This window comes from Hetaerina americana, unplaced genomic scaffold, assembly GCF_022747635.1.
Source record: "Hetaerina americana unplaced genomic scaffold, ioHetAmer1.1.p SCAF_16, whole genome shotgun sequence".
Lineage (NCBI taxonomy): Eukaryota > Metazoa > Arthropoda > Insecta > Odonata > Calopterygidae > Hetaerina > Hetaerina americana.
Window position 1 is genome coordinate 1216573 of NW_027286719.1, and position 15282 is coordinate 1231854.

The following is a 15282-nucleotide window of genomic DNA, read 5'->3' on the forward strand; positions in this document are numbered from 1 at the left end:
ACTGCTTCTCTGTTTCGGTGATTGAAATCCTTCCCAAATCTGCGAGTATAATAGAGGTGAGAACCCGCGAGATGGCGCATATCTGGGTGGCCCAATCATTCAAACCGCCCGGGCTGAACCAAGCCCACTGGATGCATCAATTGGCTGCCTACATATCCCCCCCACCCCCTTGTTCATTTCCTATTGGTCCCTTTACCTCTCCTTCCCCCACCTCTCCCCCGCACATCCTCTCCGCTCTTCCCCGAGAACGCCATTCTGAAGACGACAGCCGTGCTGTCGAAACGTAAAATAACAAATTGTGAGTGTCCTTTCTTTGTGTCTCTATATTCTAAAAATCTACATCTGTGTTTTTATTAATTTGTGTGTCGCCGATGAGCGATCCATTTCGAAGATATTATATATATATATATATATATATATATATATATATATATGACCCACGGATCTCAGGGTAAATTACATATCCTCGATAGCTCAAGTGGTTAAGAGCATCCGCCTGGCAAGTGGAAAGATCCGGTGTTCGAGTCCCGGTTGAGGAAATATTTTTACTCTTGTGATCCGTTCGATTCCGCCTTCCCCACCTCTATTGTGTTCGTCCTTTATACGTGTTCCTATCCCTTTTCCTTATATATGTTTCTGTATATATGAGTATTTATTCGCCGTTTGGCGGGATTTCGTGTTTGAATGTATATATATATAAAATATCTTCGAAATGGAACGCTCTTCGGCGACACACAAATATATAAAAACACAGATGTAGATTTTTAGAATATAGAGACACAAAGAAAGGACACTCACAATTTGTTATTTTACGTTTCGACAGCACGGCTGTCGTCTATATATATATATATATATATATATATATATATATATATATATATATATATATATATATATATATATATATGATTTCATCGACGTAACACGGAAGTGTTGAATAATAAATTGGACAGCAACAAACAATATAGAATACATAAAAAGATCACTCATACGTTATTTCTTGATAATTTCAACGGAATTCTGCTCCGTCTTCATCGGAAGACGTAGCAGAATCGGAAGGTCGTATCGGAAGATCATATATATATATATATATATATATATATATATATATATATATATATATATATATATATACACCACCATAAACACAGTAATCAACCCGAAGGTCGGTTTTGTAGGTGCTGGTAGAGTTCACCCAGTACTACTCCCAACGGCGTATGAAATTCACACATCAGGGTGGGAGGGGCCAGTTCCTTTCCCCGTGCCGGTTATGGTTCCCAGGAAGACTTGTTACCCGGAAAATCATAGAGCTTGGGTGGAGCTGCAGGTGCCCAGAGTGCCTTGCCCGGGAATCGAACCCGGGACCCTCTGGTCAGTAGTCCAACGCTCTAACCCCCCTGGACTACCACGACCCACATATATATACATATATATGCATAGATTATATATATATATATATATGCAATCACGAATAGATTATATATATATATATGCAATCACGAATAGATTATATATATATATATATATATATATATATATATATATATATATATATATATATATATATATATATATATATATATATATATATATAAATGCAATCACGAAAACCCGCCATACAGCGAGCAAATATTTATTCACATAGAAATAGATATAAAGAAAATGTATAGGAACACACATTAAGGACGAACACAGTAGAGGTGGGAAAGGCGGAATCGAACGGATCACAAGGGTAAGAATGTTTCCTTGACCAGGACTCGAACGCCGGATCTTTCCTCTTGCCGCTTGAGCTATCGAACGTAATATAAACTGACGTAATATATACTGACATCCGTGGGTCTAATCGGTATCCAAGTGTGTATGCATATATATTATATGTAATGTTAGTATTAATGATATATAATTGTATATATTACCACTGGTGCTACTGCAAAACTTAATACGCGTTGGGCTCACAGTGATGGCGTCCCTCTCTTAAAATACGCATGAATTTTATCTCTCCATTAAAAAGCGAAAATTAGAGATAGGAACGTATGTGTACGGCCGATATTTTGGGATGTTTCAGGGTGCGAGAGTATCATTAAGAGAGATGGTCTGTGCATTGGAACCATATCTAGAAATGCACAAACGCTGTCGCCTGAACACGGAAGAAAGGTCAGAAGGTCAACGGAAGAAACGGTCAAAGAAGGAAGAAAGGTCAACCTCATGAAATGTTACAGACGGAAATAATGAAAGGGTAGTCGAGATCTAGTGTTGGAGATTCACAATTCCCCGCCTGGAAGTTTAAAAGTGAGATTCTTATTATGTCTCACATTTAACTTTCCACCGATTTAATTCTGTATTCACATGCGCCTATATGTCCTTCTCTCTCTTGTCTATATAATCATCTCATTCGTAATCCATGTCTCTTTCCTTGTAACTTGTTCTATTATTCTTTTCCTGCTTTCCATATACTTTTTGATGAATTCACATTTTCATCAGATACTACTCGATTCTTTTCCCTCACTCATCGTTTTCTCTACCGCTTGTTGATACTCCTTCTTTGTCTGTCCAGTTAACTCTTCCTCATTCCATTTCCTAACCCCGTAACCTCAAATTATTCCTCATAACCCTGTAACGCCAGTTTCAATTGTATTAAAATCTGCTCGCAAAGGTTTTGTTTCTTGGATATGAGATCACGTAACCTACTCTGTTCGAGCACGTTGCCTGGGCAATGTTTCTGTTCCACGGGTGCGGGTGGCAAGCTTGGAACCTCTTTTCAATGCACTGCCCACAGTCCAAACGCCACGTTGGTTTGTATCAAAAGATGGTGCCTATGACGTTGTATTCAGATATGCGACGTTTTCCTAAAAGACTAGCGTAGAAACCTGCCCACTAGGGAACCTTCGGAATATTTGAAGTTTCAGCTTTGGCATCTAAAAGGCGGGGGGGATATCTACGGTGCATCGGCTAGGGCCCTGGCCTGCCATCCCGAGGCCCTGGGTTCGGAGTCCGGAGAAGGTGGGAGTGTTGAGTGGTATTGCGATCCCTATTTTGGGTTCCATGAGGAGAGCACTCCAAGTGAATTATTTCGTTCATCAGAAGGGACGTGGAACCGTGGAGCCCTTGGCGCCCTTTGCTAAGGCCAGGCTAATGCCGCCGCCGGGTTTCTTTCCACCCTTCCTCCTTTCCCTTAACGCCCTACCCCTACCAAATCACCTCACCTATCCCTATATCCCTAATGACGCAAGGCCTCGGCAGTCACTCGCCCCCCCTTATCAATACGGCTACTAATCATCCGCAGGAAATGTTGGACGCGGTGAATGAGGCATTCACGCGTACGTAGATGTGTTGACGTACATGTCTCTGACGACATTCGAGGTACCATCAATGAGTTCGATGACTAAGTGATAAATTTAAATGTTGAATTCCCATTGTTAAGGCGGTGAGAGCAGTTTTCCAATTGTCTGAGGGCGAGCATAGGTGGTGCCAATTGTGCACGCTCTTCTTGGGAAACGACGCGCGTAGTGATATGACGATTCTCCTTTCGGCACCGCGATATAATTGAGCATTTGCTTCACATGGACTTATTTCCATTCCCTTCGTGACTCATGGCGTAGAACCACATTTATAGTATGTGTAATAGGCTTACAATGGCACGCGCAATTGAATGGCTTCGCGCTCAGGCCGAGTTATTCTTTTCCAAGACTCGTGCTTCAAATGAGACGAATGACAACAAGTCCAGAATTTCTTTGCCTCGGTACTCTTTGGTGTACAACTGGTGCAGATGCCACGAGGAATGGAGGAATAACATGGTGCCTCCTTGTCTGGAGAAATACATGACGACTTCAGAACTACTTTTCACGTACAGCAATTACGGCTAAGGTTCGAAGAACTATTACAATTGCACAGTTTTGTCGAGTGATGTGGATTGGGATAGCACGTAGTGTTTTCAGAGCACTTAGTTATCGAAGCACAGAGTAGGAAGCCTTCGGTCAAGGATTGGTTTGAGAAGGACGGAGAGTAACAATGGAGAGGTCATGAGGAGTCGCATACGGCCATTCCATATAGCCGGAGATGTAAAATTTAACTTTTGGCTCATAAGCAAATGCTTATGAAATGTGAGGCCGAGCGAAATAGTTCATTTAGCATTTGTTGGCACAGGGAATGCAAACGAGAGTGTATATATAGTGCCTAATAAGTTTTTGAAAAAAATATGAATTTTTATAGTAGTTACTCAATGGTACAAAGGGATGCATGAACATATGATGGCAATTTCTGCATAGTAACGGACTAGATAGAGGGACTGGTTATAAATGAAGCCTTTTGTGGACTAAGGATGCGTAATATTTGTCACTCTCCATGGAATTCGTGAAGGATAGCCTCACGATGCAGAAGCTCGCTCCCCGTCGCTGTTCCCTGTTTCTCTGGTTGCACGTTCGGCGAGAGATGGATGCGTGGATAGGGAATGTTCGAGGGGGAGGGTATTAAACATTGTCCTTTCCCTTGGCGGCTACGTTTAAGGATTGCCGACCGAGAGACCAGCAGCACACTACAAAAGGGAAGCGTCGTGGATGGCGTTGGAACACAGCGGAGGAGATGAAATTCAGGATTTATTCGGCCGAAACAAACGTCCGCGTGTTACCGTTTCCATTTTAAAGAATGGGTGTAAATGGGGAAAGAATTGGCGAGTGTGTCATTGAGGACCCCACGGCGGTATGTACAAAGTTGGTGGGATGGTTGAGTGGAGCGGCATGGCGCGTTCGTGGCGGCGGGAAGGGTTTAAGGAGATGTAAGCCGAGGATAGAAATCGTGTCAGAGTCGGCGAAAATATCGGTCTATCTTGTGTGTTAATTTCTCGTCACGTTATAGTTCGGTGGCGAACCTTCTTCTTGCCGAAATAAGTATTAATGTCGACTGAAAATATTTGTTAATGGCGTAGGTACTTGAGGAGTCATTGTCGTAGAGAAAGAAAGTATGGCGTGGAACGTTTAGAGGGATGTGATGGAAATTGGAAATAACTGTTTAATGGGAGCATGGAATGAGTGATCTTCTCCGCCTTGATCATGCTAAGATGGTGGATGTCTTTAAGGATATGTCGAGAACGCTCGAAGGAATGAATGTTAAGAGTCCCAGGGCCAGAAGTGTGAAAACGACTTGTGATGGCTTAAATTCAAGGGTGGTCGAAGAAAATTAATGAAACTGGGTAACTTCTACGGGGAATAAAAAAATATGAAATGAATATTTTTTCTGGATTTTAGGTGATCCGATGGGAAACGCTGCGTGAAGGAACTTTTATTCACGTAAGAAAAACAATCATCCTTGTCGAAAGAAATTTTGTACTTAATTAAATTCCGAACTTCTGATTCTCCAAAATTGTGTACCAATTTTACGCAAATTTGTCGTACCAACTCGCCCGCAACAGCTTGAGCTTTCTCTGACCTTCGTCAGCAGATACGGCTTATTTTCCTGTTTTCCGCATTTGCCGCGAACAGCTTTCACAATGGATTGTCTCCTCAGTGTGGCCAGGGCTTCCTTGTATGTCTTTCAAGTCGGTGCACTCCTCTCGGGACTCGACGTAGAAAACACTAACGGATTCCCGAAAGGTCAAATATCACTCCCAACGTGCCAAAAATATATCTGACGCTCAGTGCACGTGTAAAGAAACGACGAATTTTCCTTGGATAGATGAGACATCCGGCGGGGGTTTCGGGACCGACGCCGCTGTTGAAACGGCGAGGTGCTTGAAGGTGTTGGAGAGAGCTGTGTGCTGCTATGGTACTGCTCTGTACATGCTCTGTGTCGAGATGGAACGTAAAATGTAATGTACCAGACGGAGTTGACGGGAGAATGAAAAACGGGCTATGGAGTTAAAGGATATGTGTATGTACGAAAAAACTGCAAGGTGTAATACTCTAAAAAGTAGCTTGCATTTGTGTTGAGTCCACAAATACCTTTGTCAGAAAGTATAGTTACGTAGGAAGGGATGAAGAGAGGTGCATAGGGCGAGAGTGGGAGACAGTGATTCGAAGACACGGTTGCAGATGCCAGATGTATGTTTTTTATAATGTGTTGTTGAGTTTGAGAGGCGTGGACGTGAGAGTGGGCGATTAGAAACATAGCAATTACGAATATTTTTGCCCTTAACGGAGGAGACGTGTTTGGGAGGCGGGCAGGGACTCGGATAGGCTCTGTGGTTTCAGATGTGGATTTTAGGAGGGTGTTTCATGTATTTTTGCAACGACACACTTGCGTGTGGGCGTGCATTGTCTTGATGAAAGATGACTTTCTTCCACTTTCTTCCTTGCCAAACCTGACCTTATTTCGTGTGTCACTTTCTGTAGGTGGTTTTTAGGATATTAGGGTAGTGTGGCCCAGTAATTTTTTGACCAGTGGGAATATATCAGCAGAATCCCTTTCGCATTTCAGAAAACTGAAGCCAACAACTTTCTGGCCGACAGTATTGTCTTTGCTTTCTTTGGTAGAGGTGAATCAACCTGCTTCCACTGCTTTTTTTGTCTCTAGGGTATTGGGCTCTATTTTCACCTGTGGTCACAAATCGGCGCAGAGATCTTGTTGGCAGTTCTCTCATATTCAATGTCACCGTTAAAATGCCCGTTGAGATGACATTCTTACCGCTTCGGCGATTTCTCGCACTTTCAGTCGGCGATCCTCCATGACCACTTGATGCACTTCTGTGGTAGCCGCACATTTTGGCCGGCTACCACGCGGATCATTATCTAAGCTGTCCCGACCAAATTTAAAACTTGTTGGTCACTTGGCTTCAGTCGAATATGATGGAGCAGAATCCCCCAACCATGGTGAGCGACCGGCTCCTCGCCGGTCTTTTCGCTGCCCAGCTACTTCTGCTCTTCAGCGAGGGGACATTCGGACAAATTCCCGGGGATTCCCTAGGGACCCCGTTCGTGTCGTACCATTTCGGAGCTAAATGGCCCCGAAATGGCCGTTACACTTTCGCCGCTTCGCTGGCGGCTGGTCTTTCTCGATCCCTGTCGCTGCACAAGGACGTGGGTGCTTGTCCCACGGGAAGACCACGACATCGGTGATGCCGCGGACTTCCCCGTGGGAGGAGGATGCCGCTTTCCGCCGGAAGGTCCTTGCCCGCTCCTGGAGTGCGCTCTGCAGAGGTTCGATCCCGGACAGCGCCGGAAGAGACTCGTTCCCCGTGATCCACCCGATCTGGAGTGCCGCTCGGAGGTTTCTCCTGTCCGCAGCGTGCAGCTTATTCCTTGCGCCGTCGCACATCACGCCGCACCATGCGGGTGCGGCGTACGCAAGGGTTGGGCGTAACACCGCCGCGAACAGGTGCAGTCTCCTTCGCAGCGGAAGGCATGGATTACACAGGATCGGGCCGAGGTCTTGCCGCCGGGATGCTGCGATGCCGGATGCCCTCATCACATGGTGCCGCATGGAGAGACGCTTGTCGAGGACGACGCCCAGGTACAGCACCGTCTCCGCCCAGTGGACCTCCGTCGCGCCGACGAGGATTTCGCCGGGCTCCTTCGGTCCCTTGGAGAAGACGATCGCCTGGGTTTTGTCCTCATTGACTCCGAATCTCCAGCGGGAATACCAAGTGATGAGTTCGTCGACCGCCCTCTGCAGGTATCGCGCCGCCATCTGTTGCCTCGTCGATCTCGCCAGGATCGCCATGTCGTCCGCATACGATGCTACGAGGACGTTGCTCCCAAAGTCTGCCGGGATATCCGCAGAGTAGATGTTGAAGAGAAGCGGCGAGAGCAAGCTTCCCTGGGGAACACCCGCTCTGATTCGCCGCTTCTCTGTGTTCTGAAAGTCGGCATGAATTGCCTTTGCATTCATACCTTTCTTTGCGAAGTATTTAATCACTGCTCTTATCTCAATTTGTTCCATCTTTACAAATCACTACGCGGGATGAACAGCAGAGAGGTGGCCGCACCACAGATTTCTTCCCAGAGCAATGACGCCCGCTTTACGTGTTTACTCACAGTGAATCACCTATTGCTTCGTGGGAAACTCGTTGTGCTAGCGCTGACATCTGTTGGTGATACAGTGAACCTTTTAAGCTATCCCCGTAGCCAATACCACAAGAAACACTTAAATGTAATATTAATGTTTCGCGTAGAGATAGTAGTAGAACTTTGTGAGCGAAGGTATACAAGCTGGTATTTTCTTCAAGGAAATCGGAAAAGTGCGATCCAAGGTGCAGGTTTTTTTTTCTTGGAAATGATACATCTTTGCTACGCACGAAATGGTGGCTATTAGCAGGTGGCCAATTATATTGATCAGAAGTATATTTATGCAAATTTTCGGTGAATAGTAACTGAAAGTGGATTCTTCTGTGCACAATATAAGTGATTGTCTCAACTTGTTTAAATTGTTTATGAAGACAGTCTCAATGATTGGGCTTTCCGATTACCCAGGATTTTCAACAGTTGGGAATCTTTGGATTTTGTATTGATATTAAAATTACTGGCATATTCATGATCTTGGACCCTCTGAGTGAAACAAAAGTACAGGTTTCGCTAAGTGTTATCACACATGAATTTACACGGTCGATTGATAGCAACCTACCAATAAAATCCTTTAGACCCCGCGTGCGGTGGAGCTCGATGCTGGGGAATATTTCATTGTTCTTTTGGAAGTTGAGGTGTAGTGATCGGGTAATATCGGACAAATTATTTTGAAAACCTGTTCGGTTGAAAAAAAGATGCATGGAGCATGATTCGATGAAAATTTTGCAAGTAGCTTAATTTCGTCTATGAGTTTTGGAATAATATATATATACCATATATGTATATATATATATATATATATACACACACCATAAACACACCATAAATATATAAACCATAAACACAGTAATCAACACAAAGGTCGGTTTAGTAGGTGTATCGTCGGTGGTAGAGTTCACCCAGCACTAAGCCCGATGGCGTGTGAAATTCGCACGTCAGGGTAGGGGGGCCAGTTCCTTTCCCTGTGCCGGTTATGGTTTCCCAGGAAGACCTGGTACCCGAAATATCACATAGCTTGGGTGGAGCTGCAGGTGCCCAGAGTGCCTTGCCCGGGAATCGAACCCGGGACCCTCCGGTCAGCAGTCCAACGCTGTACCCACTGGACTACCGCGACCCACATATTTATATTGTTATTTATTTATATATATATATATTATTATTTATTAGGTAATCTACCGATTAAGGTAGGTTTTTGGATGGACACAGCTCCTAAATAAATATTTTGTGATTCCTAGGAAAACACAAAATACAGCATTCTACTTTACATCAGGTCCCTCTTCATCTCTGAGTACCTTCATCCTCCCTACATCCCGTCCAACATCCCTATCCTGTTCCTTCACTTTCCTCGTTTGCCCAACATTCGCCCCTCTATCACAGTCTTCAACATCCCACTGCCGGTCAATACCACCTTCATCCACTTTTCCTGCCTCCATAGGATTTATCCCAACAAATCCCTCTCTTCACCTACCATACCAAGTACTTCCTCATTTATTTTCTTCTCTGCCCATTTCACCTTCACCATTCTTCTCCACACCCACATTTCAAAAGCCTTCAGTCTAGGTCTATCCTCCTGCTTCAATGACCACGTTTCCGCACCGTACATAGCTACGCTCCATATCAAAGTTTTTCTTAACAGTTTTTAACAGTTTTTCTTTTCTTAACATCCTTACTCAACGTCCCCGTCATCAACTCCCTCCTCCTTGTGAAAGCCTCTTTGCCTAGCGCAATTCTTCTCCTTACGTCCCTACTACTTTGACCGTGTTGGTCCAAAACACTACCGAGATACGTAAACCGTTCTACCTGCTCTAGTTTTTGCCCTTCTATTTTAATGTTTAGCTTGGCCTTTTTCTTTCTAGAAAATCGCATAACCTTTGTTTTATTAATATTGATTCTCATCCCATACCTGTCGCACTGGATTTCCAATGCATTAAGCAATGCTTGAAGCCCCTTGGCTGACTGACAAACTAAAGCTTGGTTATCAGCAAACCTAACTGATTTTACGAATTCCCCGCCCACCTTTATTCCTACCTCCAGTTCTTCCCATGCCTCTTTGATCATGTCCTCTGCATACAGGTTGAACAGCAACGGTGATAATGGGCAACCCTGCCTTCCACCCCTTACTAACACTGCCCATCCTGACTGCCCGTTTCCCACCCGCACCTAAGCCGTCTGAGATATGTACAGGTTGCGGATTAGCCTCCTTTCCTTCCAATCTATTCCTATTTTCTGCAATATACTCATTAGTTTTTCCCAATTCACTCTGTCCAACGCTTTTTCCAAATCTACGAAACAGGCAAATACCTCCTGGTTGTGTTCTATATTCCTCTCGATTAATAATCTCTTTACTGCAATGGCATCACGCGTACCTCTCCCCTTCCTAAACCCAAACTGATCATCCCCTAAGTAATCATTTGCCCTACTCTCTATCCTTTTGTTTATGATCCTGAGAACAACTTTAGCTGCGTGGGATATCAAACTAATTGTCCTATGGTCCTCACATGACGTGGCCTTTACCTTTTTCGGAATAGGAACTAAAACTGATCTCACAAAGTCTTCCGGCCAGATTCCCTCCTCATAAATACTACGGATCAGCCCATATAGCCACATTTTCCTAAGCATTTTAAAAGTTCCACGGGAATGTTATCAACCCCCACGGCCTTCTTTAGTTTCATCTCCCTTAATGCCCTTTCTATCTCATTGTCCAGTATGCCTGGACCTAAGCTGTCTTCATCAGAAAAATATGATATATATATATATATATATATATATATATATATATATATATATATATATATAGCTATGTGATTTTTCGGGAACCAGGTCTTCCTGGGATACCATAACCGGCACAGGGAAAGGAACTGGCCCCCCTACCTTCTGAATAAATTCCGGGAAATTTTTGATCTAGGTAGTATATCTATCTATCTATCTATATATATATATATACATATATATATATATATACATACATACATATATATATATATATATATATATATATATATATATATACATTTCAGGTCTATGCGAGGTGAGACAGAAGGATAGCGGGGATTACTGGAGTGATAAGTATAGAATAATATACAGCGGCGGGGACGAGAGCCAACGAGGGGTTGCCGTAGTATTCCATGAAGAGGTAGGACATGCGTAATAAACATAGAGCAGGTAACGGATAGATTAATACTAGTAGAGATAAAAGCAGAACCGACGAACTTGGTTATTATTCAGGTATACATGCCACCGAGCAACCATAAGGAAGAAGATTTTGATAGGATATACGATCAGTTAGAGGATATATTCGCGAGTGTTCCTGCAGGGAAACATTTGATAGTGATGGGGGATTGGAATGCGACGATAGGCTAAGGAAGAGAAGGCGATGAGGTCGGGGACTACGGTTTAGCCACGAGGAAAGACCGCGGGGAGAAAGCAGTTGAGTTCTGCAGGAGACAGGGGTTAGTCATCACCAACACTTGGTTTAGACACCACAAAAGACGCAGGTATACATGGAAAATGCCAGGTGACTCAGAAAGGTATCCGCTAGATTATATCCTGGTTGGACAGAGGTTTAGGAACAGTGAGATCAATTCGCACAGCTTCCCGGGAGCGGATGCGGACTCTGACCACAATTTAGTTGTAATGAAATGTAGCGTCCGTTTCAAAAAGATAAGGCAGGGGCGGCGAGTTAGAAAATGGAATGTAGAAGCATTAAATGGCTTGAAAAAGAAGGAATACAAACAGGCGGTAGAAAAAATCATGGAGGATGGTAAATAGCTGAGTACCACCGAAGAATAATGGGAAAGTATCAAGAAAGGGTTATCTAAAGCCGTAAAAGACACTATTGGAATCGTTAACGCTAAAAGGACTAGGAAACCATGGATCGCGGATGAGATGATTACAAAGATGGATGAGCGGAGAATGGAAGAATATAAATACAGAGATAGGCAATAGGAAGTACAAAGAGTTTAACAATAAATTGAGGCGGGCATCAAATAAAGCAAAAGAAGCATGGTGGAAGACGCAGTGAGAGGATATGGAAAGTCTGCAGAGGAAGGGTTAAATCGGTGCGCTGTACAGCAAAGTTAAATCGTTATCGGGAAGTAAGAAAGGGAGATCTATGCTAACAGTTAGAGATAAGACGGTTCAGGTAATAGTTGACACAGGAAAGATCCAAGAGAGATGGAAAGAGTATATGGAAGAACTGTATAGTGAAGATCTTAGACCAACAAAGTTAGACATTGAAAAAGAATATGACGTAGAGGAAGACAGCTTAGGTCCAGGCATACTAGACGATGAGATAGGAAGGGCATTAAGGGAGATGAAACTAAATAAGGCCGTGGGGGAGGATAACATTCTCGCGGAACTATTGAAATGCTATGGAAAATGTGGGAGGAAGAGACTATATGGGCTGATTCGTAGTATTTATGAGGAAGGAATCTGGCCGGAAGACTTTGTGAGATCAGTTTTAGTTATTATTCCGAAAAAGGTAAAGGCTACATCATGTGAGGACTATAGGACAATAAGTTTGATATCCCACGCAGCTAAAGTTGTTCTCAGGATCATAAACAAAAGGATAGAGAGTAGGGCAAATGATTACTTAGGGGATGATCAGTTTGGGTTTAGGAAGGGGAGAGGTATATATATTTATATATGTATGTATATATACCTGTATATGTATGTATGTATATATATATATATATAAATGTATATATATATACATATATATGTATGTGTATATATATATATATATGTGTATGTATGTGTACATATATATATATATATATATATATATATATATATATATATATATATATATATATATATAAACCATAAACACAGTAATCAACCCGAAGGTCTGTTTAGTAGGTGATGGTAGAGATCACCCAGTACCAAGCCGTATACGGCGTGTGAAAATTCACACATCAGGGTAGGGGGGCCAGTTCCTTTCCCTGTGCCGGTTATGGTATCCCAGGAAGACCTGGTTCCCGAAAAATCACATAGCTATATATATATATATATATATATATATATATATATATATATATATCATATTTTTCTGATGAAGACAGCTTAGGTCCAGGCATACTGGACAATGAGATAGAAAGGGCATTAAGGGAGATGAAACTAAAGAAGGCCGTGGGGGTTGATAACATTCCCGTGGAACTTTTAAAATGCTTAGGAAAATGTGGCTATATGGGCTGATCCGTAGTATTTATGAGGAGGGAATCTGGCCGGAAGACTTTGTGAGATCAGTTTTAGTTCCTATTCCGAAAAAGGTAAAGGCCACGTCATGTGAGGACCATAGGACAATTAGTTTGATATCCCACGCAGCTAAAGTTGTTCTCAGGATCATAAACAAAAGGATAGAGAGTAGGGCAAATGATTACTTAGGGGATGATCAGTTTGGGTTTAGGAAGGGGAGAGGTACGCGTGATGCCATTGCAGTAAAGAGATTATTAATCGAGAGGAATATAGAACACAACCAGGAGGTATTTGCCTGTTTCGTAGATTTGGAAAAAGCGTTGGACAGAGTGAATTGGGAAAAACTAATGAGTATATTGCAGAAAATAGGAATAGATTGGAAGGAAAGGAGGCTAATCCGCAACCTGTACATATCTCAGACGGCTTAGGTGCGGGTGGGAAACGGGCAGTCAGGATGGGCAGTGTTAGGAAGGGGTGGAAGGCAGGGTTGCCCATTATCACCGCTGCTGTTCAACCTGTATGCAGAGGACATGATCAAAGAGGCATGGGAAAACTGGAGGTAGGAATAAAGGTGGGCGGGGAATTCGTAAAATCAGTTAGGTTTGCTGATAACCAAGCTTTAGTTTGTCAGTCAGCCAAGTGGCTTCAAGCATTGCTTAATGAATTGGAAATCCAGTGCGACAGGTATGGGATGAGAATCAATATTAATAAAATAAAGGTTATGCGATTTTCTAGAAAGTAAAAGGCCAAGCTTAACATTAAAATAGGTGGGCAAAAAATAGAGCCGGTAGAGCAATTTACGTATCTCGGTAGTGTTTTGGACCAACACGGTCAAAGTAGTGGGGATGTAAGGAGAAGAATTGCCCTAGGCAAAGAGGCTTTCACAAGGAGGAGGGAGTTGATGACAGGGACTTTGAGTAAGGATGTTAAGAAAAGACTCGTAAAAACTTTGATATGGAGCGTAGCTATGTACGGTGCGGAAACGTGGTCATTGAAGCAGGAGGACAGACGTAGATTGGAGGCTTTTGAAATGTGGGTGTGGAGAAGGATGGAGAAGGTGAAATGGACATAGAAGAAAACAAATGAGGAAGTACTTGGTATGGTGGGCGAAGAGAGGGGTTTGTTGGGAGCAATCCTATGGAGGCAGGAAAAGTGGATGAAGGGGGTGTTGACCGGCAGTGGGATGTCGAAGACTGTGATAGAGGGTAGAATGTTGGGCAAAAGAGGAAAGGGAAGGAACAGGATAGGGATTGTTGACGGGATGAAGGGAGGAAGAAGGTACTCAGAGATGAAGAGGGACCTGATATAGAGTAGGATGATGGATTTTGTGTTTTGTTAGGAGTAATAAAATATTTGTTTGGTAGTTATGTCCATCCAAAAACCTACCTTAACCGGTAGATTACCTTAAAAAAAATATATATACTATATATATATATAAAATATATCATCAAATTCTCGCTTAACTAATACTGAAAAACTAGTAGTGGGAATTCTTTTGAATGTTTTAAATTATTACATACAGAGATATATCGTAAGGAGCTTGAGTTGTTTCGGTAATTAGTGTCCTGGATTCCCACCTGGAGGGTCTTAGTTCGAATTCCCGCTTTGGCAGAGTTTTTCAGTGGTACCTCTATTCTTCCTTTGGGTGCTACGTGGAGAGCACTCCAAGTGGAGTATACCGTCCGTCGGATTGGACGTTTAACTGTGTGACCCATTGGTGCCTTTCGTTGAGAGAGCACGTGACGACGCCGGGATTCCCTCTTCCTTTCCCCCATTCCCCGAACATTCTCCCCCCACCAAACTACCTCATATTTGCCTCGTGACGCGAATGACCATCCACATCTACATAACACCCCGAAAGCCGCCGCAAGGGTGTGTGGCGGGGGGGTGTTGGGTCACCGTCCGTAAAATGGAACAATACCACTCGCAAAATAACACACGCAAACCTATACCCCCAGTGGCGTATACATTCATGCAAAAATCCTTTCATTCTACACGCAGGCGAATACATATACTATCAGCTGCCAAGTAATTGTACCTTAGGATGTAGTAAGAATTTTATCCAATGACGTGCAAGCTAGAATTTGTAAAGCAG

At 43.2% G+C, this 15282-nt stretch overlaps 1 non-coding gene across 1 annotated transcript; it reads left to right on the plus strand.

Annotated features, from left to right (window-relative positions):
* The first annotated feature begins 463 nt into the window (after nucleotides 1–463).
* TRNAA-GGC (transfer RNA alanine (anticodon GGC)) lies at nucleotides 464–539 on the plus strand. Its single transcript has one exon. It is a non-coding gene; the product is annotated as a tRNA-Ala (tRNA).
* Nucleotides 540–15282: the final 14743 nt, after the last annotated feature.